The following is a 25,624-nucleotide window of genomic DNA, read 5'->3' on the forward strand; positions in this document are numbered from 1 at the left end:
TACAGGTCAGAATCACCCTCGTGGTTGCTGTTCATGTGCAGTGACAGAGGACACTGACCAAGAACCCAAGCCTTCTGTGGCTTGAGAGGGGGTGAATGAGAACTGGGTGTGCGCATCAGGAAGCAGCTTCCCCCACCCTCCTGGCCGGGCAGGTGATGCACGGTGAGGCAGGCAGGGTGTCTGGGCCTGAGCTGGTGGAGGCAGGAGGAGCTGGGCTGCTTCCAGCCTCTGTCTTTCACACCAGTACGTGGCTATCTGTGCTGGGAGGCCATGGCCAAGTCCCGGGGCAGGCGGCTACTCCTTGGAGAGACACCCACTGTGTGTGCTTCTGGGCCAGCGGAGGGGTCTTCCTGCTAGGCGTTGCGGGTCTGTGAAGTGTGGAGTTGGTTTGTGAAAGCTTGGGCCTCAGCCATGTTGCTAGAGGTACTTGTTGTATTTCATTTTTCTCTTTTGTGTAGATTAATTTGTGGAATTGGGGAAGAGGTAGAGATCTTCTGTCTGGTGGTTTGCTCCCTGGGTAGCTGCTTTGGCTGTCCCACACGCCGTGGCCCTGGTGGTCCTTGGGCCATCTCAGCCCTTGGCAAGGATCTGGGTCAGAAACAGGCGCTGGACAGACTGTGCTGTACCCATTAGACCATCATTGGCCCCAGAAGTAAGTATATTTAAAAAAACACATAAGATTTATTTTTATTGCAAAGTCAGATATACAGAGAGGAGGCTCTTCTGTCTGATGGTTCAGTCTCCCAAGTGACCGCAACGGCTGGTGCTGTGCCGATCTGAACCCAGGAGCCAGGAGCTTCTTCCAAGTCTCCCACATGGGTGCAGGGTCCCAGGGCTTTGGGCCGTCGACTGCTTTCCCAGGCTGCAAGCAGAGAGCTGAATGGGAAGTGGGGCAGCTGGGATTGGAACTGATGCCGTTATGGGATTGCGGCGTGTTCAAGGTGAGGACGTTAGCCGCTAGACCACCGTGCCGGGCCCAGAAATGGCTTGTTTTATTCAATAAAACTTGTCTGGAGCATCTCTGCTTTGCTTCAGTTGCTGGGGAAGCTGCACCAGCCTGAATTCCCTCTCAGCAGACAGTCACCTAGGGCAAGTGCGGCCTGGGACTCTGCATCGCCACCTGTGGGAGGACGAGAGTGCCACACGGGGCCGTGTCAGGACAGTGCTGGCCGCCTCGGGCGCCCGGAGAGTGCAGCTCAGACGTGGACAGTAGGGCTTGCTTTGGATGTGGCCCATCCGGCGCTTCAGGGCGCTGCTTGTGCTGTTTGGGCAGCTGTGTGATCAGAATGCAGTAGGAGAGGCCTGTGGTAAGAAAGGACCTATTTTCTTCTTATATTTTTTTAAAGATTTATTTATTTTCATTACAAAGTCATGTACAGAGAGGAGGACAGAGAGGAAGATCTTCCATACGTGGATTTGCTCTCCAAGTGAGTGCAACGGCCGGCGCTGCGTTGATTCGAAGCCAGGATCCAGGGACTTCCTCCAGGTCTCCCACGCAGGTGCAGGGTCCCAAAGCTTTGGGCTGTCCTCCACTGCTTTCCCAGGCCACAGGCAGGGAGCTGGATGGGAAGTGGAGCAGCTGGGATTAGAATCGGTGCCCATATGGGATCCCGGCGCGTTCAAGGCAAGAACTTTAGCCGCTAGGCCATGGCACCGGGCCCTATTTTCTTATTTTTAAATGAGCACTGCAAACCATTGGGAAAACTAGCTTGTTGAAAATGGGTGAAGGATGTAAACAAATGTGTTGTGGAAGTGAGGCATAAAGGACTTTTGGATTTTTTATTTGGGACCAGTGCCATGGCACAGGAGGGAAAGCCTCTGCCTCAGGTGCTGGCATCCCGTGTGAACACTGGTTTGAGTCCTGGCTGCTCCACTTCCAGTCCAGCTCCTGGCTGTGTGTCTGGGAGAGCAGTGATGACTGGAGCTCTTGGATCCCCGCCCCCATGTGGCAGACCCAGAGCTGCAGGCTCCTGGCACAGGCCATCCGAGCCCGGCCTTTGACCATCTGAGGAGCGGGCCACTGCTTGGAAGGGCCCTCTGTCATTCTGCACTTCAAATAGATTCCTTTATTCTGATGAGGAGGTCAGATTTACAGAGAGAAAGATCCTCACTCCCCAAACGGCTGCCATGGCCAGAGCTAGGCTGGTCCAAAGCCAGGAGCCAGGAGCTTCCTCCAGGTCTCCCACGCGGGTGCAGAGTCCCAAGGCCTTGGGCCGTCCTCGACTGCTTTCCCAGGCCACATGCAGGGAGCTGGGTGGGAAGTGCGGCCATTGGAATGTGAACTACACCCCGTGTGGGATGCTGCCACTTGAAGGTGGAAGGTTAGCCTGCTGAACCACAGTGCTGGCTGCTCTGGCAGTTTTTCTTAATAGCAAAACCCCAAAACTTAATGATCTCAGTAGTAACCCAGTTACTGTCCAAGAAAGTAAATTTTTGATTTTCCCTGTTGTACTGTGAGCTGGTGTCCTTTGGAAGCCTGAGCAGCACAGCCCAGAGTCTGGTGTGAGGGCGTGCCCTGCGCAGAGCTTTGCTCTTTTCACACTGCTTTGTCCTTTGAGCCTTTTGTTGTTGTTGTTGTTGTTGTTGAGGTTTATTTGTTTCTTGGAAAGTCACAGAGGTCCTTGCCAAGAGGCCACAGTGCCCGAGGTACAGCCAGGAGCTTCCTACTGGTCTCGTGTGGGTGACAGGGCCCAAGCCTTGGGCTCTGCTGCTTTTCTCAGGCCACCAGCAGGAGCCTGTGTGGAAGTGGAGCAGCCAGGGCATGAGCCAGCAGCGCGGGCTGTGGCTTGAGCAGCTAGGCGTGACATAAGTGCCAGCCTTCCGGCTTGTAAGGGATGTCCCTTCAGCTGCTCCTTTCAGTTCTCTTGTCCAGGTCTCTGCAGCTAAGTGTGTGCCAGGTGAAGCCAGAAGCCAAGGACTGCTGGCAAGCTCTAGGACTGTCTGCTGCTGCCCCTCTAGGTGCGCCAGCAGGAAGCTGAGCTGGAAGCAGAGCCGTCGGGCCAGAGACCAGCTCTGATGAGGGTGCTGGCCTGATGGTTGGAAGTGGACTGCCACGCCGCCCCTGCTGTTCTGTGTGTTCCTCAGTGTCTGCCAGAGGGAGAGCGGCGTACAAGTCCACCTTAGAAAATGCCTGTTTACCTGATCCGCCTGAAAATGACCACAAGTTCCAGCAGAAGAACCCAATTGAACAGCATGAGTTGGGGCCTTGGTAAGAGGCCATGTGAGGGGAGCCCAGAGCCCCTGGGGTCGCTGCAGGAGCAGTGGGGCAGGGAGGGGTGGCCCAGACCTTGTGAGGAGTGACCGTGACCTGGCTCTGTGTGCCTTCACACAGCGCAGCTGCCTGGGGTGGGCTTGAAGCAGAGTGGGAAACGAGGCCCATCCGCCGGGAGGGTCCAGCTGGCCACAGGACTCAAGGCTAAGATTTCTTTAAAATTCTGTTATTTCTTGCATTTAAAACTGGACTCGTCATTGGTTCGTCGTCCTTTTTTTTTCTGGTGTCCTGATTCTGATTTTGTTTTTATCTCTTAGATCCAAAAGAACAGAGAATTTTAGGATTTGGAGAATCTTCCTAATTGTTTCGTGTAAACCTGTGTTTACACGACTGTGGCCAGCCTCTGCACTGGTGATGAGCGCCTTGGCCTTCGTGCCTCGCTCCTTCAGCTGGATTGTAGGGAGGGTGCTCGGGCGTGCGTCTGGCTGCCCGGTCACAGTGCTTTGAAGCAAACAGATGTGCCCTTTTGAAAGAAATCATCTGTGAAAATAGCACCAAGGTGACCTTGTACCTTGGTGACCCTCAGGCTCTCGGTGTGCCTGTTGACATTAAATGGTGCAGATGAAAGTCAAGTACACAGTTTTGGCTTGTAAGCTACTGGATTGAACCACTCGGTCTAGAGCATTTGTGTTGAAGTATTAGAGAAGCTTTACAAATATGAATGTTCAGGCCAAGATATTTGAACATGGCAAAGCATTAATGTGAGAAGTTAGAAGGCTCTGGGCCGGTGCTGTGGCATAGCAGGTTAAGGCTTCAGTTGTGTTGTCGACCTCCTCTGCAGCGCTGGTTGGAGTCGTGGCTGCTGTGGTTCCCACCCAGCTTCCTGCTGCTTCTCCTGCGAGACCGGGGGGATGGCCTGAGTCCTTGGGCCTCCCTCTCGAGAGCCACTGCAGGCTCCTGACCGAGACCGCCCACGGAGTGGACAGTGGATAGGACACTCACTCATGTTCTGTCCTCTGCCCTCCCCTCCCCGCAAATCTGCCTTTCAAATCAAAACCAATCTTATGAAAAAAAATGAAATGAGATGATTCCTGTCAGTCAGGAAGAAAACCCTGACTCTTGGATCTGGTGGCAGTGTTCCTGCTGGTCATGGCCTGGCATCTCCTTGGTCTAGGTTTGATCTGCTTTTGAAGGGCAGTGCTAAGAGCTTATGTGAAGTTGGCTACCGTGTGTGTCCCCCCTCGGCTTCTGGCTCTGTCTTAGGTGTCTGATCTTGCCAGTTGGCGATTCCTTCCTTGAAGTAGGCATGTGGCCCAGCGGTGCACTCGCCGGGCGAGCAGGCGGGCTGCCTGCATCACATGGCTGAGGGCCTGAGTTCAAACCCTGGCGCCTTCCCCAATCCAGCTCTGTGCAGCGCCTGGGAACAGCAGGAGCTGGCTCAGGGACATGGGAGACCTGGCAGGAGTTCCTGACTGCCAGCTGCTGCTGTGGGCATCTGGGAAGTGAGCATGCAGATGGCGACTCTGCCTCGCAGAGGACAGTCATAAAAGCCACTGGCAGTCCAGCCCTGTCCTCGGCGTGCTGGAGCCAGGGAACAGTGTGCTTTCTTTTCTCTTGTTAAGGTTTATTTTATTTTTATTACAAAATCTGATGTACAGAGAGGAGAGACAAAGAAGATCTTCCATACGATGATTCACTCCCCAAGTGCCCGCAATGGCCGGTGGTCCGCTGATCCGAAGCCAGGAGTCTCCTTAGGTCTCCCACGTGGGTGCAGGGTCCCAAGGCTTTGGGCCGTCCTCGACTGCTTTCCCAGGCCACAAGCAGGGAGCTGGATGGGAAGTGGAGCTGCCGGGATTAGAACTGGCGCCCATATGGGATCCTGGCCCGTTCAAGGCGAGGACTTTAGCCGCTAGGCCATGGCACCGAGCCCGAACATTGTGTTTTCATCATGCTCATAATTGTAACAATTTTGGTGACTAATTTGACACACCGATTTGGAGAGTGTGTGAAGTGACAGTATTGGTTATGAATACAATATGGAGTGATTAAGTCAAACTAATTAGTCCATCACCACAAATACTTCTGTGGTTTGTGTGTTTGGAATTGTTCTTGGCCATCTTTTAATATAATTGTTTTGTTGTTCATAAGGATTAAATGGTTGATCGGGATGGGAAGAATCTCCAGGCCTGGAAGAACCTGAAAGCCTGCTGAGCCCCTCCGCCTCCCCCAGGGAGCCACGCGGCCTGGCTGGGTGCACCTGCACCGGTCCACAGCTTCTGGGCCGTGCAGAGCCTCAGGCTCACGGAGCTCCCCTTCCCAGGGAGTGCTCAGCTGGCCGGATCTGTGCCAGTTAGAAAGCCTCCAGGCCGGGGTTCTTGGCCAGTTTCAAATGTGTGTCTCGGCGTGTTGGTGTGTTGGAAGTCTTCATGGCGGAGGTGGCGGTACAGGGCGTCCTCGTTGAGGGTTTGCTGTACAGTTGTCTCGGGTGTCTCCATGGCACGGGTGCACCCGGAGGCCCTCACTCCCCTCTCCCACAGTCATCTGTGTGTGCTGTCTGCACTACAGGGCAGGTGCTGCGCAGCCTGCTGTTGGAAGGTCCTGCTTCGACATCACAGCAGGCTGGCTTGTGTGCTTTGCCCGGCCTTCCAGGCACAGCTGGGCAGTTGGGATTGTCTCTTGTCCCCACTGCTCGGAATCCAGTGCTTTTGTCCAGTGCTGTTCCAGTGGGCAGAGGAGGGTCTCTGGGCTGAACCTGGGTTCCTCACTTCTGTCTTGGTTTCATTTTAGTCGCGACTTGGATTGAGTTGGCTTCATGTGGTCTGTAGTGGCCTGAGCACCAGGGGGCACACAGCCAGATGGCAGCAGTCAGGCCAGCGCACAGTCTGTGCTGGGACTGAGGCTGGAGGCTTTCTCCAGGCTTCTTGAGTTGACTTGGGGTTCATGCTTTAGAGGCCTTGCAGCCCTGCCTTGACGTGTGTCACCAAGAGCTGACTTCCGTTGTTGGACGAGTCCTTTAAAGATATGTAAATTGTTACCTAAGTAATGTCTCCCCGCTGTGTGTCTTTGTGCCCTTATTTTGATGGTATTTTTTAAAAAAGATTTATTTTTATTGGAAATGCAGATTTAAAGAGAGAATGAGAGACAAAGACATCTTCCACCCGCATTATGTCTTTGAATGGTTCAGCTCTACCCAGTTGTGAGCTCATACGTTTCATCAGTTTCATGTTACGGAAAAAATCTGTGCCTGCCACAGGGCTCTCGCGGCCCGTGCTTGTACACGGTGGATCCCCGGCCTGCCCGTGCCCGTGTGGGCACAGCCTCGCTCTCGTTCTGTGTCCTCCGTGTCCTGGTGGAGGTGGCACTGCACAGGTTTGGTGTTCCCTTTGTACTTGGGGAGAGTTAGGGTCTGTGCCTTTCTGGGTTAAAGTCGCTTTACTGTAGACTAGTCCACTAGGGCCTGCATCCCCGAATGCTCGGCCTGGCTGCTGTAAGCACCGTGGCATGGGGCCCGAATCTCTCTGAGAGCTACTTGCATTTCCTTTGGGAGTAAATCCACAGTTTACACGTCAGGAAGCCTGTTGCCTTCCTGGCTCCCACCGCAGCGCACAGTGCTGCCGCCTGCAGCCCTCAACCTAAGAGGGTGCGAGTTGGTTACCTCGTTATCCTGCTTTGCTGTGAAGAAATCTGAAGCTGGGTGGCTTGGGACCTTGTGAAGGCCCTGGACGCCAGCGCTGTGACTTGGTGTAAGCCTGTTTTCAGGTCTGGATTTTCTGATCTTTTCTGTTTTGTTATGAATTCCTGTTACATGTTCCATTTTAGACTTCTAGTTTTATTTACTCCCCCTCCCCTTTTTTTTAAAGATTTTATTTTATTTTTATTGGAAAGGCAGATATACATAGAGGAGAGACAGAGAGGAAGATCTTCCATCCGATGATTCACTCCCCAGGCGGCCGCAACGGCCGATGCTATGCCGATCCGAAGCCAGGAGCCTCTTCCGGGTCTCCCACGCGGGTGCAGGGTCCCAAAGCCTTGGGCCGTCCTCGATTGCTTTCCCGGGCCACAGGCAGGGAGCTGGAAGGGAAGCGGGGCTGCCGGGATTAGAACCGGCGCCCATATGGGATCCCGGGCGTGCAAGGCGAGGACCTTAACCACTGTGCCATTGTGCCGGGGCTCCACCCCCCCACCCCCCCGTTTTTAACTTTCATCCTTTCTCCCCAAACTTTTCAATTTTTAATTTATAGCACTTTTTAATTCTCTGTATCTGTTTAATATGTTTACAAATTTGTTTTTATTGGAAAGGCAAGGGCACAGAGAACAGAAGAGAGAATTTTCCATCTGTTTGCTCACTGTCCAAATGGCCACGACAGCCTGAAGCCAGGAGCTTCCTCCAGGGCTCCCACGTGGGTGCGGGGTCTGCTGACTTGGGCCGCTGTCTGCTGCTTTCCAGGCACAGCAGCGAGCTGGGTCGGAAGTGGAGCAGCTGGGATGGGAGCTGACCCTTGTGGGATGGCTGTGCCGAGGCGTTGGCTTAGCTTGCCACGCAGAGATGGATTCAGCTGAAAGGTGGAGTTAGAGGGAGACCTTCCTCTGGGCTGCAGCGGCCAGGGCACAGCCAGTGTGGAGCCAGAAGCCAGGAGCTCCATCCAGGGCTCCCACATGGCGCTGGGCGTCTCCGGTGTGGCAGCAGGGAGGTGGGCAGAGGGTAGCAGGAAGTGGCCCTTGGGTGCTGGCGAGTGCATGCTGATGGGAGGAGGCCTGGTCCACTTGAGTGCAGCCCTGCTGATGGCCTGGAGAGCAGCGGGGAACGGCCAGGTGCGGGGGCTCCTGCCCCAGTGCGAGACCCGGAAGAAGCTCCTGGCTCCTCTCTGTAACTCCGACTTTCAAATAACAAATACTCACTAGAAAAAAAAAGTTAGAGGGGAAGGGTGATTTTGAAAAGGAAATCCTGAGACGGAGCCGAGGCTGTGGAGGCTGGCAGGGCTTCCCCTGCGCCCCTCGCCGCGCCCGCCCCTGCCCCCTCACTGCACCTGGCCTGCCTCTTCCCACTACGTTTTCTGTTGGACATATTCAGGTCTTCACTTCTGATGTTTCAATTTGATTTCTCTTCAACATCTCAAACTTGACAAGATTTTTTTGCTCCTATCATGTATTTTTTTAAATACATGATATTAATACATAATTTAAATACATGTATGTGATTTCTTTTTTAAAAAAATTAATTATTTTTGTTGGAAAGGCAGACATATAGAGAGGAGATACAGAGAGGAAGATCTTCCATCTGCTGGCTCATTCCCTAAATGGCTGCAATTGCCAGAGCTGAGCCGATCCAAAGCCAGGAGCCAGGAGCTTCCTCCAGGTCTCCCATGTGGGTGCAGGGTCCCAAGGCTTTGGGCCGTCCTCGACTGCTTCCCCAGGCCACAAGCAGGGAGCTGGATGGGAAGTGGAGCTGCCAGGATTAGAACCGGCGCCCATATGAGATCCCGGTGTTTGCAGGGGGATGATTAGCCACACTGGCCCAAGAATTTTAATTGTTTTGCCTTCATATTCTGATATTGGAATGTTCTTTTTGGGGAGTCGCACTGTCTTCCTTGTTCTCGGTCCCTGTGTTTCTGTGTTTATTTTTAGACATCTGTGGGAACACTTGTTTGTTTTCTGCTCTGGTGGCTTTAACGTTTCAGCTCTGCCTCTGTGACTCAGTGGATTCCAGAACTGTGGTCAGTGTTTCAGGGTGGGGCACCCAGCTTGTGCGTGATGGGTGTCTGCTGCTGTTCCAAGCTGGTCGGTGCCTGGCTGTGGGGTCCTCGGTGGGAGTGCGCGTCCCTCTCGTGGCCCACCTTGGCAGTCAGGAGCCAGTATAGGGGTGGTGTGGAGACCCCACTGCGCCCTCGGCCGTGCTGTGCAGCCCCAGCAGTCCTTGCTGGTCACAGCACCAAGGCTCCCGCACTTGCAGAATGCTGAGGGTCTACTCGACTCTGGACCCGCCTGGCATTGCCTGGGCCAGCGGCTAGTGGGCACTCTGCCTTGGCAGTTTGAGCTCCGGGGGCCTGTGGTAGGGTGGGGGATGGGAATGCCTATAATACCACTTAAAGAAAGAGAGAAAAGAAATAACGAAAAGCAGAACTACGGCTGCATCTTGCACCTTTACTCACAACACCGCAGCACAGACCCCCATTAAATGTGTCTGGGGCGGGCAGACAGAAGCAGAAGCGGGCCTGCCCAGTGTGTGGTCACTGGCACTTGGTGCCCAGGAGGACCAGCGCTGCGTCTGTACACCATGTCACTGCTTGCCATTTTCTGAGTTTTCGTTCAGCATCACCAATTGGAGAGCACTTGAAGAAAGGAGAGAGGGCGGCGGCCGCACCCCGTGCGGGCTAGGGGAGTTTGCCATCGCGCTGCCACACATGCGCTGGGCATGGGCACGGGCATCGCTGGATGAGAGGTGATGGTGTGCGGGCACGCTGGGGCTGGATCTGCATGCGGCTGGTCGGGAAATGACTGCACATTGGCTTTGAGGACCCTGAAGCCGCTTGAACTTCAGTGTCCAATTTTGTGTGTGTGTGCATTTTGGAGAGTAGGTGGGTTGGATTGTTTATCTGTATTCTATCTGATAGGCAGGGTGGCAGAACAGGAAAGTTGGAGACGAGGGAGAATCTTCCCCGCAGGTCTAGAGCGGCCAGGAGCTCGAGCCGGGACTGCTCCCTGGGTGGCCAGGGCCGTGGCGGGGTGCCTGCTGCCAGGCCGTGGCTGGGGTGCCTGCTGCCAGGCCGTGGCTGGGATGCCTGCTGCCAGGCCGTGGCTGGGGTGCCTGCTGCCAGGCCGTGGCTGGGGTGCCTGCTGCCAGGCCGTGGCGGGGTGCCTGCTGCCAGGCCGTGGCGGGGGTGCCTGCTGCCAGGCCGTGGCGGGGTGCCTGCTGCCAGGCCGTGGCGGGGGTGGCCAGGGCCGTGGCGGGGTGCCTGCTGCCAGGCCGTGGCGGGGGTGCCTGCTGCCAGGCCGTGGCGGGGTGCCTGCTGCACTGTAGCATGGGCCCCGTTAGTGGGAGGCCTCACACACTAAGCTGCCTCGCCACTGGACTCCGGCTGCACACCGCACTCTACTCCAGAGCACCTGGTAATGCGATGAGTTTTTATTTTAAGCAACAATTTAAGTGATCAACTGTGCTTCTTGGAAAGCGTGTTCCAAACCCTTTAATTGGTAATTGTTCTATTTACTTTTACCTACGCTTTCTGTTGTTTTTGCTAGTTATTTTTGTTTAGTGTGTTTAAAGTTGGTGAGTGTAGTGCACTTGAGGGACCATGCCGTGGTAGTGCTATTTTAGAGAAGAGCATTAGAGAAACTGCGTTTTTGGGTAAATTGTATTACAAGATTTCTAGTTGCTGTAGTGTTCACAGTTTGAAGCTTTTTCTGTAACAAGTTGTGTACATTGGAAGACAGCACCCCTCTCTTGTGTAGCACGGTGGTGTGGACATTAGCCCCTGAATCCTGACACTCAAGCTCCTGATACCATTGGTGACTGTGACAAGGAGCATGTGGCTGCCGGGGCATTTAGAGGGAGGTGCTTTTAAAATCTGCTTCAGGGCCCAGCACAATAGCCTAGTGGCTAAAGTCCTTGCCTTGAATGCGCCCGGGATCCAATATAGGTGCTGTTTCTAATCCCGGCAGCTCCGCTTCCCATCCAGCTCCCTGCTTGTGGCCTGGGAAGGCAATGGAGGACGGCCCAGAACCTTGGGACCTGCACCCACGTGGGAGACCTGAGGAAGCTCCTGGCTCCTGGCTTTGGATCAGCGGACCACCGGCCATTGCGGCCACTTGGGGAGTGAATCATCGTATGGAAGATCTTCCTCTCTGTCTCTCCTCCTCTCTGTGAAGCTGACTTTCCAATGACAGAATAAAATCTTAAAAATCTGCTTCAGCATTTTAGATCAGTTAATTAATTTAGAGGCTAATTTGTTTTTACATGAAAGTCCAAATTAGAGAAACAGAAAGAGAGATTTTCCATGCACTGATTCACTCCTCAGATGGCTGGAGCTGAGTCTGTCTGAAGCTGGGAGCCAGGAACTTCTTCCAGGTCTCCCAGTGGGGCAGGGGCCCGTGACTTGGTATTGTCCACCAGTGCTTTCCCAGGTCACCAGTCGGGTGCTGCTTCAGCAGTGGAGCAGCTGGGCTTCCACCCCGTGCCCGGATGGGGTCCTGGGCTGCAGGTGCAGTGGTATTTGAAAGCGCAGAACCTTTCTGTCCCCCCTCTGCGGGGGAAGTCTCACTGACGTTCTAAGAGGGGTTGAGATTGTGGCAGTGGGTCGGTTGGAGTGCCGAGTCCAGCTCTGCTGCTGAACTGCTCCCTGCTGGTGCACAGACCCTGCAGCGCCTTGGTGTCCTGCCACGTGGGAGACCCAGGTGGCCTGGCCCCGCGCTGCCCGGGGATGCCATCTGATGAGTGAGCCAGCAGGTAGAACATGCTGCTTCTCTCCTCCTCAAGTAAATAAATCTATCTTCAGTAGGTGTATGTGACTGTGTTATTAGAGGGATGCCCGTTGTTTTTTTCTGGTGAAAGAAAATTCCAGCTAACTGAAGCTGAGTCCCCTGGTGGGGCTCTGTGTGAGCCGTGTCAGGAACCGGTGCCATTGTCTGCTCTGGTTTCTCCCTCAGGAGGACTTCCTCGTGGCCTGCGCGTCTCCTGCACCCCTGCGCTTTGCTGATGCACCAAGTCGGAAGGCAGTTTTCCCAGGATAACCTGTAATGGGCAAGGAGCCACAGAGAAGAAAACGTTTCTTTTAATTTTTACACTTGGTTCGAAAGGTAAGAACGTGAAGGTTCTGAGGGGTTCTGTTCCATGAACAAGGTCCCGGAGAGCCCGAGGTGTGTGGGAGCCAGGCCAGACCCTGTGCCCTTGGGCTGTGCTGGGGGGCGGGAGGGGGTCTCCCACAGCTGCTTGGAGGGGCGGAGGGGACTTGCAAGCTGCAGTGGCAGTGTGCAAAGCAGACTGTTGCTTGAGGCTCATGACCCCGGCTGCTGCTTCCAGGTCACCCCACTGTGTGTGTGAATGAGGGTGTGGGGGCGGGGCTGAGTGCTGTGGGTTTGTTTTCTGTCAGCTGAAGAGCGTGGCATCTAGCCAGCCACATGTCTCCTTTTGAGTCCTCATTACTGTTCTCTAGAACTGTTGGAGTTGGTTAAAAGATCAGTGATCTGGCCCAGCACAATAGCCTAGCGGCAAAAGTCCTCGTCTTGAATGTGCTTGGATCCCATATGGGCGCCGGTTCTAATCCCAGCAGCCCCACTTCTCGACCAGCTCCCTGCCTGTGGCCTGGGAAAGCAGTGGAGGATGCCCAAAGCTTTGGGACCCTGCACATGGGAGACCCAGATGAAGCTCCTGGCTCCTGGCTTTGGATTGGCGCAGCACCGGCCGTTGCGGTCGCTTGGAGAGTGACTCATTGGATGGAAGATCTTCCCCTCTATCTTTCGTGCTCTCTCTGACTTTCTAATAATAATAATAATAATAATAATAATAATAATAATAATAATAAAGATCGAGACTCGCCTGTGCCGGTTTGACTTGTGTGCAGCGGCCTGGTGGTCCTGTGCTGTGGCCTTCCTCTGGGGGCGGAACTCCTGCTGGGCTGTGCCAGTGCACCTGCCCTTGGCTGTGTTCTGGCCCAGGCCACAGCTCTGGCCTTCACAAGTTCCTGCTTTGGCTGCTGGTCCCACTGGCTGCCTCCCTGGGCCTCCCTTACCCTGGCTACTGTTCTGATGGTTCTGTCAGCCCCGACCCCTCTTGCATTCAGAGCTCTTGTCTATATCCTGCCATGACGGGTCTTCCTGCCGCCCTAGGCGTGCCTCTGGATGCCGTGTGGATGTGGTGTGCTCTGCCCAGTGCCGCTGTGGCTCATCTGGTCCTCACTGGCACTGCTAGGTGGCACAGCACAGCGTCACTTCCTGCTGAGCTGGTCCTTGGCTAAGTGCTGTGGCTTTGCTCTTTCTTGCTCTGATGAGCAGTGCCTTGTGCTTGCCTCCGCCCATTTGTACAGCTTCACCTTGTCAAGAGGGTTTTTTTTTTTTTTTCCCTGTTTTGTAATAGCAAAATGCTCAATATTGTTTGTTGTTAGATAATCTTTACATAGTGGATTAGGGCACAAAGGGTCAAGAGCTGCAGGAAGGTGGGTTAGACCGTTGTTTCCACATTCTCTTTTTTTCCCCCCTGTACCTGGGGTCCGGGGAGAGACAAAGGGAGAAGCCCCACCCAGCCTCCCCCGCATCCCAGGTCCCAAATGTGGGGCGTGCTCCGAGGATCCTGCTCAAGGTTTTGATAATTCAGCAGTTCTGAATTGCTGCCAGTCTCGCCATTCCAAGCCCGATGAAATCTCCAGAATCAGTCAAGTGGTTTTTGATGCTTCCTCTGTGTCTTACTTTGGCTGTCCCCCTGGCTTTTTGTTTCCTGTGCATCCTCACCAGTGTGCTGCAGCCCCGAACATGCCCACTGCCGCGGCACTGGCTGAGCTGCCCGTCCACCATGTTGAGAAAGCGAGCCACGCGGTCTCTGCTTGAGCCTGTCCTGCGGGCTGACCCGCTGTTGTTCCTTTGTTGGCCAAGTGCAGGTGCGGCTGGCAGGGCCAGAGTCGTATGCCTCATGGCTGCCACTAGGGCTGCTTGCTCAGCAGCTGGCTCTGCCCTGTGGATCTGGTGGGGAGAGTGCTTGCCCTAGAGGTGGCAGACCTGACTTGAGTCCCAGTTCTGGCTGGCATGTTTCTAAGCTGTGGCTTTTGGGGGCTTTTCTGGCTTCTCACAATCTTAGTGTTTCAATGTGCAGGTGATAACAGCTGAAGGGTTGGGTCAGAGCTAGAAGTGGGAAACCCAGGGCCTGGCAGTTTCATGTTTCAGTTGCTTCCAGAAGTGTCCCCACAGTGGTGTTGTCTGTGGTGTTCCTGAAGAGCAGGAAGGGGCTAGAGGCTGCTTTCCCCGGGGGCTGCTGGCCCATGCGGGACTGCACTGCTCCGTTCTCTGGCGCTCTGATGCATCCCCCAGTGACAGCACTGCCCCTCCCAGTGGCTTTGCTGCTGGGCTAGTGGACGAGGAAGCTGAGTCCCTAGTGGTCTGTGCAGCCTGACCGCAGTGTTAAAGGACAAGGGGCAGGTTCTGTAGCCAGGGTTGTTCTAGCCTGTGTTTGCTGCCATTTGCCACTTCTGCCTTCTAATGTTTAATTGTAAAATGAACTTAATAATTTGCTCATTCTTCACTCGCAGCCTGCTGCTTCCTGATTTGTTGTTGTTGTTGATTTGTTTTTTGCTTCCTGATTCTTTGAGAACTTCTCTGTGTGCCCCAGGATTTCTGCTTGGTGAGCACAGACAGTCTCATTGCCTTCTGATCTGGGTGGTCACATGCTGAGGACTGGCCACTGCCAGGTACTAGTACAGAGTCCCCTTGTCCAGTCCCTGCTGCAGTGCAGGGGTCCTAGCCGCGGTCACTGGGGTCACTCCTTGCTGGCGTTTCAGTCAGGAGGCTGGCTCAGAGGCTTCTCGTGGACAGCCCTCTTGACATTGCCAGGCAGGTCTTCCTGTTGGGCTCTGTGATACCATCTTTTCTGTCTTTTCATTCACCTTCCCCTGCAGCAGGCATGGCACACCTCCACACAGAGAGCAGGACTGGGCAAAAACCTCGGCCATCCTGGGGGCTTGCCTGCTCCCAAGTGGCCCTCAGTCACATTGGAAAAAAACAAGTGTAAGTGAGCTGCATATCACCCATGGCTTGCATGAGACTGTAGACAAAGAGGCGCAGAGACTCATGTTCATGTATGTCTTCAGGCTGATAATTTGTGGAGGAACAGATTAATATTAGGGGTTGACAAAGGAAGGCTAGATTGTTCTTGGTTGGCACTGGACATTCAAGGTTAAGGGGTGATGGAATGCTGTTCCTTAGCATCTGCCCAGGCATGTGCAGGCATTGGAGGGTGTTGCAAGCGTCGAGAGAGAACATGCCAGACACAAGTTTGCTAAGGAGTTTATTAGTCCTGCTTGGCGATGGATGTGCCCATTACGCTAGGACCCACTGGCGTGTTCAAAGGCCTGCCTTCCTAATGACCAGCTGCAGGCACTAGGCCACCATTCACCTGGCGATGAGAGAAGCTGGCACAGAGAAATTACAGTGGCAATCCAGTTGGAAGAAACAGCCCTTAGTGTGAAATCTGCACGTCAAACTGAAGACCTATGTCCCAGCTTCCTCAGCAGTGTAACTCATCCTAAGGGACATGTCCAAGTAACCTGGACACGCTTCCAAAGCTGCAGACACTCACCTTTCCCTGGCTTCTCTGCATTCTCTCACTGCTAGACCTCACTCTGGAGCTCTTGATAGTACCCAAAGTAGAAATACAAAGTATCTTAGCAGTAACATCTTCGCTGACTCCTCCAAGCAGTGAACATGGTGAGGAATACAGACTTGCAGGGATCAAGTTCAGGGGCTGCCTGTCCTGGAGTCTGTCCGCAGGGAGCCAGAGAGCAAGCAGGTGCTGGGCAGGCCAAAAGTTGGAGTGCAAGGGTGGTGGAAGCATGCGGCCAAGAGAGCCCCTCCTGGTCGTGGGCCTTTATGGGGGCTTGAGAGGGCAGTGGTGACTTGGCATTGCCCTCCTCAGGTTCTCGGAGGTGGGCAGAAAGGATTGTGCAGATGGGAGAGTCGTGGCTTCCAAACTAGTAAGACTGGTAAGATCCAGTGAGACCATAACAAGGATAGTGCATTTCCCAGGCCGCTCAGCATTCCAAAGGGAAGATAAAAGTTTATATTGTTTTCTGCCAAACTACAGCTCGGGAATGAGGGACAAGTAGAAATTCAGCATCCTCTTTGCTGTGGAAGAGGGCAGTCTTCCTTGGTGCCTGAAGTGGAGGCCTGGGCAGGTTGTTGTTCCATCCCTGGGATGCTCACCCTGTTAGGCAGTTCTTTCAGAGGTTGGCTCCCACTTGTTGTTGCTCTGTGTTCCTCAGTAGTACACACGATGCCTACCCTGTTGGGGCTGATGTTACATGCCACGGTGGGTGAAATCGGTACCCCATGTGGGCACCAGTTCAAATCAGGGCAGCTCCACTTCCAAGCCAGCTCCCTGCTGGTGCACCTGGGAAAGCAGTGGAAGATCACCCAAGTCCTTGGACCCCTCCCACCCCAGGGGAAGCTTCTGACCCCAGACTGGTCCAGTTCTGCCTGTTTTGGCCATTTGAGAAGTGAACCAGTGATGGAAGATCTCTTTCCCTCCTCAGCTCTTTCAAATAAAAAAAATAAATCTAAAGAGAAATAAAATGGTACCTGTGTAATATAACACATTAAATAGGCTTGATTTTTTTATTCACTAATCTTAAAGAAAAGCTCAAACAGCAAGAATGCTACAGATTAGAATGGGAATAGATTCTGGAACACATGGAATCTATTGCCTTTGATCTCTGGCTAACGAGGTGACAGAGCAAACAGGCGGGCTCTGAGCCTGAACATGAACTCGGCACCTTCAGGACCTTCATTGAAGTGAGAGGCAGCCAGGGGGCGACTTCTGCTTGTTTTAGGGTCTCTTCCCTTGGGCCTTGATGAGAACTGTTCTTGCGCTTGGGTGGGTCCGCCGCTTGCGTGGGCGTCCTCTGGCTTGGAGCTGAGTGAGTTGTCCTGTTTTGTGGATTGTTCCTTGTCTGCTCTGAGGGCAGGACAGTCTTCAGCATGGCCGTCTGTTCTGGAGCCCTGCTTCCCCTTCAGGTTCTTGTTCAGCTAAACAAGGGACTCCTGGTGAGCGGGGAGGAGACCCCCGGGTCTGGAAGGCGCAGGGATGCCTGCCTTGCTGAGCAGAGCTTGCAGCAGTGTTCTGGCCTGGCTGGTAGCCCTCTCGCTGCCCTGCCTCGTGGGCCCAGGGGGTTCTGTCTGCGGGTGGTCGTTGGGTTGCGAGGGAGAACATGATCTCCATGGACAGACAGATTGATTCCAGGTTTATTTATGTTTATTGGAAAGACAGGTTTATAGAGAAGGTGAGACAGAAAGATGTTCCATCTGCTGGTTCACTTCCCAAGTAGCCACAATGCCTGGAGCTGAGCTGATCAGGAGCCAGGAGTTTCTTCCAGGTCTCCCACACGGGTGCAGGGTCCCAAGGCTTGGGGCCATCCTCCACTGCTTTCTCAGGCCACAAGCAGGGAGCTGGATGGGAGTGGAACAGCCAGGATTAGAACTGGCGCCCTCATGGGATCCTAACACTTGCAATGGAGGATTTAGCTGATTGAACCAGCATACCAGGCCTGAAAAATCTATTTTTGAATTACTTATTCTAGCTTTTCTTTTTTTTTTAAAGATTTATTTTTTTTATTATTTTTTATTGGAAAGGCGGATATACAGAGAGGAGAGACAGAGAGGAAGATCTTCCATCCGATGATTCACTCCCCAAGTGAGCCGCAACGGGCCGATACTATGCCGATCCGAAGCCAGGAGCCTCTTCCGGGTCTCCCACGCGGGTGCAGGGTCCCAAAGCTTTGGGCCGTCCTCAACTGCTTTCCCAGGCCACAGGCAGGGAGCTGGAAGGGAAGCGGGGCTGCCGGGATTAGAACCGGCGCCCATATGGGATCCCGGGCGTGCAAGGCGAGGACTTAACCACTTGCGCCACCGCGCCGGGCCCTATTCTAGCTTTTCAAACAGTTGTAGGATTTAAAAAAAAAAGATTTATTTATTTATTTTTATTACAAAGTCAGATATACAGATAGGAGGAGAGACAGAGAGGAAGATCTTCCCGTCCGATGATTCAGTCCCCAAGTGACCACAACGGCCGGTGCTGTGCCGGTCCATAGCCGGGAACCTGGAACCTCTTCCGGGTCTCCCACGCCGGTGCAGGGTCCCAAAGCTCTGGGCCGTCCTCCACTGCTTTCCCAGGCCACAAGCAGGGAGCTGGATGGGAAGTGGGGCTGCTGGGATTGGAACCGGCACCCATATGGGATTGCAACCGGCACCCATATGGGATTGCAGCGCATTCAAGGCGAGGACTTTAGCTGCTAGGCCATGTCGCCAGGCCCAGCTGTAGGATTTTGAAGACAGAAAAGATAGTGATTTTATAAGCAATTTTTTGTCTCGGTGATTTCTTTGCTACAATAGATTACATTCTCCCCATTCCTAAATTGTTGTTAGTACGGTGTAGGGGCTGAAATCTAAAGCCTGTTTATGCGGCAAAAGCCAAGCTGTTGAAGCTACCTGTTCCCCTCAATAGCCCAGGATATTCCCATTGTGCTTGTGTGCGTGCGTGTGTGCGCTCGTGTGCGCGCGTGTGTGTGTGTGTGTGTAGTTGGTCTTTGTAGCAGCTGCTTCACCTCTGCGGCCCTGGCCACTGCCAAGGGCACATGAGGAAGCAAGGACCAAGCCGTGGTGACAAACAAATGCTACATGTTTGGACAAAACTTGCTCTTTGGCTAAAAGGTAAAATGCGTAATATTTGCTTAAGGAGCTTACTGTGGTTTTAAAAAGAATGTTGTGTGTAACAATAAATAAACTATAACACAGTACTCTATGTTACTGCATGAGTTGTATATCATTTGCGGTGCGTTTGGTGTACAGTGTGTTGAGCTGGAAAGTGCAGTTCCAGTTCACGACAGTAGAGAGCAGGAGATAGTCCTTTGACAGCAGATCCTTACCGAGGAGCTACTTCTGCTTTGTTTCAATCTCGTGTCTGGAGTGTCACGTGGTGCAGTGTGTAAACCACAGCCCGGTGTGCTGGCATCCCGTTGGAGTGTCTGATAGAGTCCCCGCGTTTCCACCTCCGTCGGGCTGCTGCTTAGGTGACTTGGGAAGGCAGGGCCAGAGGACCCGAGTGCTGGGCCTGGCACTGCTGTGGGATGCCCCAGGGTGGAGTCCGGGAGTCTGCCTTTGCCCTGGCCTGAATCTGGCAGCAGTGGCTGCTTGGGGAGTGAACCCACAAGCCAGAGCTCTTTCTCCAGCCCTGCTATTCTTTTAACTTTGCTTTTTAATTTTGGTTTAAATTAAATGTGTCTTGTTTGAAATAACTATGAGAACCTGGGTCATTAGGCAGGCCGTACCAGGGGAGACGGGCCTTGCTCGCGGCCACATGGAGCAGCTGGGCAGGGACTCCTGTCGTCTGCATCCCCCAGACCCATGGGGCTTTTCTGACCTGCAGCAGCCGGCAGGTATAGGGAGGAAAGAGCTGGGGGGCTTTGTGGTATATGGCACGTTGAGCAAATGGGGAAGTGTCACCCTCCCTGCCCAGCAAGTCAGCGTGGGAGAAGGGGCCACGACATGTCACACAGGGGCCAGGTCACAAATGCTTTGGCCTTTGTCCCTGCAAGACCCTCTCTGCGTACTCTCCTTGCAGAGCAGCCATCGGGAAGTGTCGGACCCGTTCCTGGCTGTGGGCAGGCTGGTGGGTGCTCCAGCCCCAGGCCTTCATCACGACTGTCATCGGTCTGCCTCAGTCTGTTGGCTAATGAGCTTCCTTTGTAAGGTGAAGAGTTTGGAAATTGGCTTTTGCTTGAAGTGGAGGAATCATTTCTTGATTAATCCTGGGCGGCATGACCCTGCCTGCTTTGTAGACTTTCCTTGGTTCTGCTTCATCCATGAGCTTGTCCCGTTTCTAATTAGCTGATACTAAGTAATATCAGACTGGCTTTAATCTGGATATTTTTCATTATACTTAGCCTTTCTGTATAGAATTGCAAAGGTAAACTTGGTGCTCGGAAGCCAGGACCCTGAACCGCCATCCAAGTCCTCCAGACACGTGCTTTCCCAGAGCGGCAGCTGGAGCTGGGTGGGCAGTAGGACCCCTGGGACGTGGACACATGCTCAGTCAGGAGGCTGGCACTGAAGCTGGTGCTCAAACCACTGCACCCCATTGCTGCACCCGACATGTGGTTTACTAGAAAGGTTTCTGGTCGTAGTTTTCACTGTATCTACCTTTCTGACTTCAAGTGGAGAGACTATTAGAACATCAGAAATCTGAGCTTATGTTAAGTGTACCCGAGCTGATGACATGAGAAGATGGCCTTGGCGAGGACGTGAGGAATCCTGGCGGCCTTCCCAGCCGTCTGATTTGAAGGCAAGGTGCACCGACAGCACTGGTCGGGCTGGGGCGTCTCGGGATGGTTTTGCTCCTTCAGCTAAACCAGAGCTCAGCCTGTTTGTGTCCTTAACTAGCAGCTTAATTTGTGCTTGGAGTCTAGGATTATTTGAGTGCATCTTAAGCTTTAATATGAAGTATAGGGACACGTTTAAACGGACGGAGAAACATTTAATCAGGATGAAGCAGAGAGGACACATTCCAGGAAGTAGAAGAGGACAAAACAACAGCAGAGGCACCTGGAGACTGACAGACACAGGAAAGCAGCAGACACAACGGTGTGGTGTTGCAGTGACTGATACTCCAGTGGCATTCAGCTAACCAGTGATCTGAACTCCACCAGCAACCAGGTGGGAAGGGACTTTCACTGGGAGCGTGGGAGGTGAACCCAGACAAAGAACTGTCTGTCCTGCTGGTCCATTTGCTTTGACCAGGAGCAGAGACAGAGCAGCAGACCTCAGACGGGCAGTGTGAGAACAGGGTGGATTCACAGCCCAGTCAGCCCCCTAGAACTGAATCAGGTGCCATTTTGTTTAAGGACGAAAAGGCCAGGGAAAGGACTGAGCATAAACTGAGCAGGGAGTTAACACATTCCTGATTCAGTGAACTGCATCAATGTGGCATTCTACAGGTTCCACCCAAGACAGGTCTAGGTAGCTCTCAGACCTGACGGCCAACAGGTCAAGAACTCTAATAGTGGTACATCGGGCGCCATTTTGTACACTGTGGCAAAAGCCTTAGGACTGCAGGGGACAACAGTGAACTGCACATGTGCTGAGCTCATGAGAACTCACTGAGTTCCGTGGATTGCACTGGTCCCACAGGAAAATAATACCGACTTTGGCATCATACGGGTCTAAATAGATCCATGTGACACCCAGACGTAACGTCCAACAGGTTCCGACAAGATCAGTGCCACCAACAACCTAGCTATATAGGACACCTGGTATCTCCCTCATCCTGGGACCTGCTCCAACTGGAAGTAGGAGAAAGGCTGCAACAATGCAGCCTCACCATGATATCACAGGAGGTGGAAAGTAGTGAGCCAGGAGCTGGGACTACAGAGTTTTTGGTGGAAATAGCTAACATAAGAATCCAGGCCTGGAACTTGCTGGAGGATGTGGCACAATTGGCTGCAAGCAAAGAACTGTGTACCAACTGCAGTAAGTAAAATAAAACTGTAGACCTGTGGGTGACACACTTAGGAACCTGCCCCAAGGAGAAGACTCTGCTAACCAGAAGTACAATGATGAGGAGCAAAAAAAGAGACAAAGGCACAATGAATATTACTGAAAACTCCCCTTCCAAGGAGCAAAACCATATGCCAACCTCAGAGTTAACTAAGGAAGACATCAAGAAAATGGGGCACACAGCATTCAGAAAATTCATTTTAAAGCTTCTGATCAACAATGAGAAGCACATACAAGAGTTCAAAGAATTTAAGGAATATTTTATACAAGCAATGGCAACAATAAAGCAAATCAAGGCTAATGTATCAAAAATTAAGAACACAGTAGAGCAAATTAAAAGCACAGTGGACAGTCTCCAAAATAGAATGAAGCAAGTAGAAGAAAGAATCTCAGAACTGGAAGATATTTCCTGTCCCCGGGGGAAGCAAACAAAAAGCTGGAAACAGAGCTGGATCAGGCCAAAAAAAGTATTCAAGAATTGAAAGATACTATTAAGAGGCCAAATATAAGAGTTATGGGAGTGCAAGAAGGTGCAGAAAGAGAAACTGGTTTTACAAATATGTTCGATGAAATAATGAAGAAAAAATTTCCCTAATCTAGAGAAAGAATTGGGAAACAAGATCCAGGAGGGGCACAGAACTCCCAACAGGCTTGATCAAAAGTGATCTTCACCAAGACATAAGATCATCAAGCTCTCTTCAGTTGAACATAAGGAAAAGATCCTTAAATGTGCACGTAAAAAAAATCAGTTGACATATAAAGGAATACTAATTAAACTCACAAGAGATCTCTCACGGAAAACTCTACAGCAAGAAGATATATTCCAGATTCTTAAAAAAAAAAAAAAATTGCTCAGAATAATGTATAAAGAATAAAGCTTTCTTTCATCTTTGAAAATGAAATAAAATTCTTGCACAGTAAAGAAAAGCTAAAAGAATTTGCCTCTTCCGATCCGATCCTGGCTACGGATCGGCATAGCATCGGCCGTTGCGCTCACTTGGGAAGTGAATCATTGGATGGAAGATCTTCCTCTCTGTCTCTCCTCTCTGTATATCTGCCTTTCCAATAAAAAAAATAATAAAAATAAATCTTAAAAAAAAAAGAATTTGCCTCTTCCAAACCTGCCCTACAAATGATACTTCAAGATGTTCTCTTGACAGAGAAGAGGAATGGCACCTACCAAAATCAAAGGCAAATGTGAAAAACATCCCAGTAAAACGACAACAGAAGACTAAACCAATTAACAACTCATTCCTAAAATGACAGGACCAAAGTACCACCCCTAAATATTAACCCTGAATGTAAATGGCTTAAGTTCAAACGTCATATATTAGTAGACTGGGTAACACAACAACAACAACAACAAAAACCCTATCTATCTATCTAGAAGAGACACATTTCACCAACAAAAATCAGCGGAAACGATATCACATGGGTTTTGATTTTTTTGTTAGTTTCATCTCTTCAATACAGTTTCTTCATACAGTTGCATCATTTTCTGCCAGAAGGTTCTTGATTTTCATTTCTTCAGCTACACGTTATTCATTTAGTAGTGTAGGAGGACATTGTGACCCTGGAAGGTCAGGGAGCACAGGATTACAGTTGATTGGACAATATTTGTATGATAAACAACTGCCTTTTGTGTGACTGGATATCCTTTGCATGAGAACCTTTTGTACACCTGACGGGAGATCATTTGTATAAGAACAGCTGAGTGGACAGTATGTGTGTGAGAGCACTTGGTGGAATACACAAGACAAAAGGACTTCCAGGGCCCGGCGCGGTGGCGCAAGTGGTTAAAGGTCCTCGCCTTGCACGCCCGGGATCCCATATGGGCGCCGGTTCTAATCCCGGCAGCCCCGCTTCCCTTCCAGCTCCCTGCCTGTGGCCTGGGAAGGCGGTCGAGGACGGCCCAAAGCTTTGGGACCCTGCACCTGCGTGGGAGACCCAGAAGAGGCTCCTGGCTTCGGATCGGCATAGCATCGGCCGTTGCGGCCGCCTGGGGAGTGAATCATCGGACGGAAGATCTTCCTCTCTGTCTCTCCTCTCTGTATATCCGCCTTTCCAATGAAAAAATAATAAAAATAAATCTTTAAAAAAAAAAAAGGACTTCCAAACAAAAGCATAGACACAGTTGGTGGGTTTGTTGATGAGCTCAATACCTTCATCCTAATCCTATACGACCCTCAGTGTATAAAGTCTGTTGCCGCTAATACACTTCGGCAATTGATCATCAGTCAGTAGTCCACATCGGCTCCGTGCACCAAGTCCACCTCTGCGGGACAGTGACAAGCAGCATGTTATTTAACCTCATGGTGGTGTTAATTTCTTTTTTCTCCCTGATGTTGATTTTGTTTTGTGGCTCTTCATTTCAGGGGATGTATAGTAATTGTGTAATAGAGACTGTCCTATCTAGTAACATGTCATTTAGTTTCATGGCATTGTAAATTTCTGTTTTTCTTCCTAGTGTTGATTTTGTTATGACTTTTCATTTGAAGGGATGAACAGGAGCTGTGAAATGGAGACTAACATATCTAGACGTGAGGATACAGTGTAGTATGCATTTCTACTTCCAGACAAAGATGGACTTACAGTGAAGCTGCTTACTATATGTTGACAATAGGATGCTGGACTCTGCCATTGTCCATGCCCGCAGCGATGGACATATGACTGTGTATGAAGAACTAAACCTTAGTATTGATATAGAGGGAACTAAGCGGGGGGAGGGGGGACTTGGGGCTGGGATAAGGGAAATACCAGGAGCCTAAGGAACTGTATCATAAAATGATAATAAACAATAAAAATAATAAAAAGATAAAAATATCAGTATAGGGAAGTGTGGTTAAAACCACACTTTTCAAAAGAATTTGTGGTCTGAATTTGTGAGTTACTGAACCCATGTTGTTTGCACAGAAGCCTTGTAGCTGCCACTGGCGGTTGACCGTCAGCCCAGACTGGGGGTGCAGGACTGGAAACAGCACTGCTCTGCCTTTGGAGTTTTTTGGGGTTGGGGCTTTGCTCTTCTTCCCCCCACCCCCGATTTATATTGGATTAAGCTGATATGATCAAGCTTTTTTTATTTGACATTTCTCACAAATCTGAAACCCCAGAGCAGTTATGCGTAAGGGTTATTTGCCTTGCCCCTTGCCTCGGGCATCTTTGCACTTACTGCCTGGATCACAGATGGGAGCTAGGCTGCCCCGTTCCTGCCCTGGCCACATGTCCCCTCACCTTCCCCTTCCTCTTCCTCTGGTGCCGAGAGGTCAGAGCCCGCCGCCATGTGGCAGCACATACAGAACAGTGCTGTGTCACCCTGGAAGCCCCTGCTTTGTGCCCCACAATGGCCTTGGGCATGTCTGGGCTGTTCCTGCGGATGGATGAGGGCGTGCATCCTCCTGTGCGTGGGAAGAGCGCCTCAGGATTATCAGTTACACAGGGACTGCATCTGCTTGTTCACCCCTTAGGTGGCCACAGTGACCAGGGCTGTGTCAGGTTAACAGCTTCATCCAGCTCTCCCACAAGGGTGGCAGTACCCACACACTTGGGCCATCTTCTCTGTTGGCCAGGCTGTGACTTCGCTGGCAGGGCTGGCTGGGAAGCGGAGACACGGGCGGGACACCAGTCAGCACCTGTTTCACATCCCAGCATGGCAGGAGGCAGTCTACTTGCTGTACCACAACAGCAACTCCAGGGATACTTTCAATACCCTTGATATGTCTTTTTAAGATTTATGTATTTTTATTACAAAGTCAGATAGAGAGGAGGAGAGACAGGAAGATCTTCCGTCCGCTGATTCACTCCCCAAGTGAGCAACAGCCGGTGCCGCGCCGATCCGGAGCCAAACCCAGAAACCTCCTCCAGGTCTCCCACGCGGGTGCAGGGTCCCAAGGCTTTGGGCGCCATAGACTGCTTTCCCAGCCCACTGTGCAGGGAGCTGGATGGGAAGAGGAGCTGTCAGGATTAGAACTGGCGACCATATGGCATTCTGGTGTGCTTAAGGTGAGGACTTTAGCCACTAGGCCGCGGCGGTGGGTCCAAATACCCTTTATATCTCCTAGTTTTCTGTGTTGCCTAAGGAACGTTCTAAAGCTTTCTTCAGACTTGGCATAGATTCTTGATCATACTTATGAGTATCCTGGTGTTTGCCACCTGGCATGTGGAGTGAATACA

At 52.0% G+C, this 25,624-nt stretch overlaps 1 protein-coding gene across 8 annotated transcripts in view; it reads left to right on the forward strand.

Moving 5' to 3' along the window:
- The window catches only part of PPP6R3 (protein phosphatase 6 regulatory subunit 3), a 97,326-nt gene that overhangs the window by 14,518 nt on the left and 57,184 nt on the right, over nt 1-25,624 (forward strand). For all 8 annotated transcript variants that reach the window (XM_040971035.1, XM_040971032.1, XM_040971033.1 and 5 more), the window contains exon 2: nt 11,855-12,004. The gene's annotated coding sequence lies outside the window, so the exon portion shown is untranslated. The remainder of the gene's footprint in view (nt 1-11,854; nt 12,005-25,624) is intronic.

Source organism: Ochotona curzoniae, unplaced genomic scaffold (assembly GCF_017591425.1).
Source record: "Ochotona curzoniae isolate NIBS_2020 unplaced genomic scaffold, NIBS_Ocur_1.0 scaffold_4937, whole genome shotgun sequence".
Lineage (NCBI taxonomy): Eukaryota > Metazoa > Chordata > Mammalia > Lagomorpha > Ochotonidae > Ochotona > Ochotona curzoniae.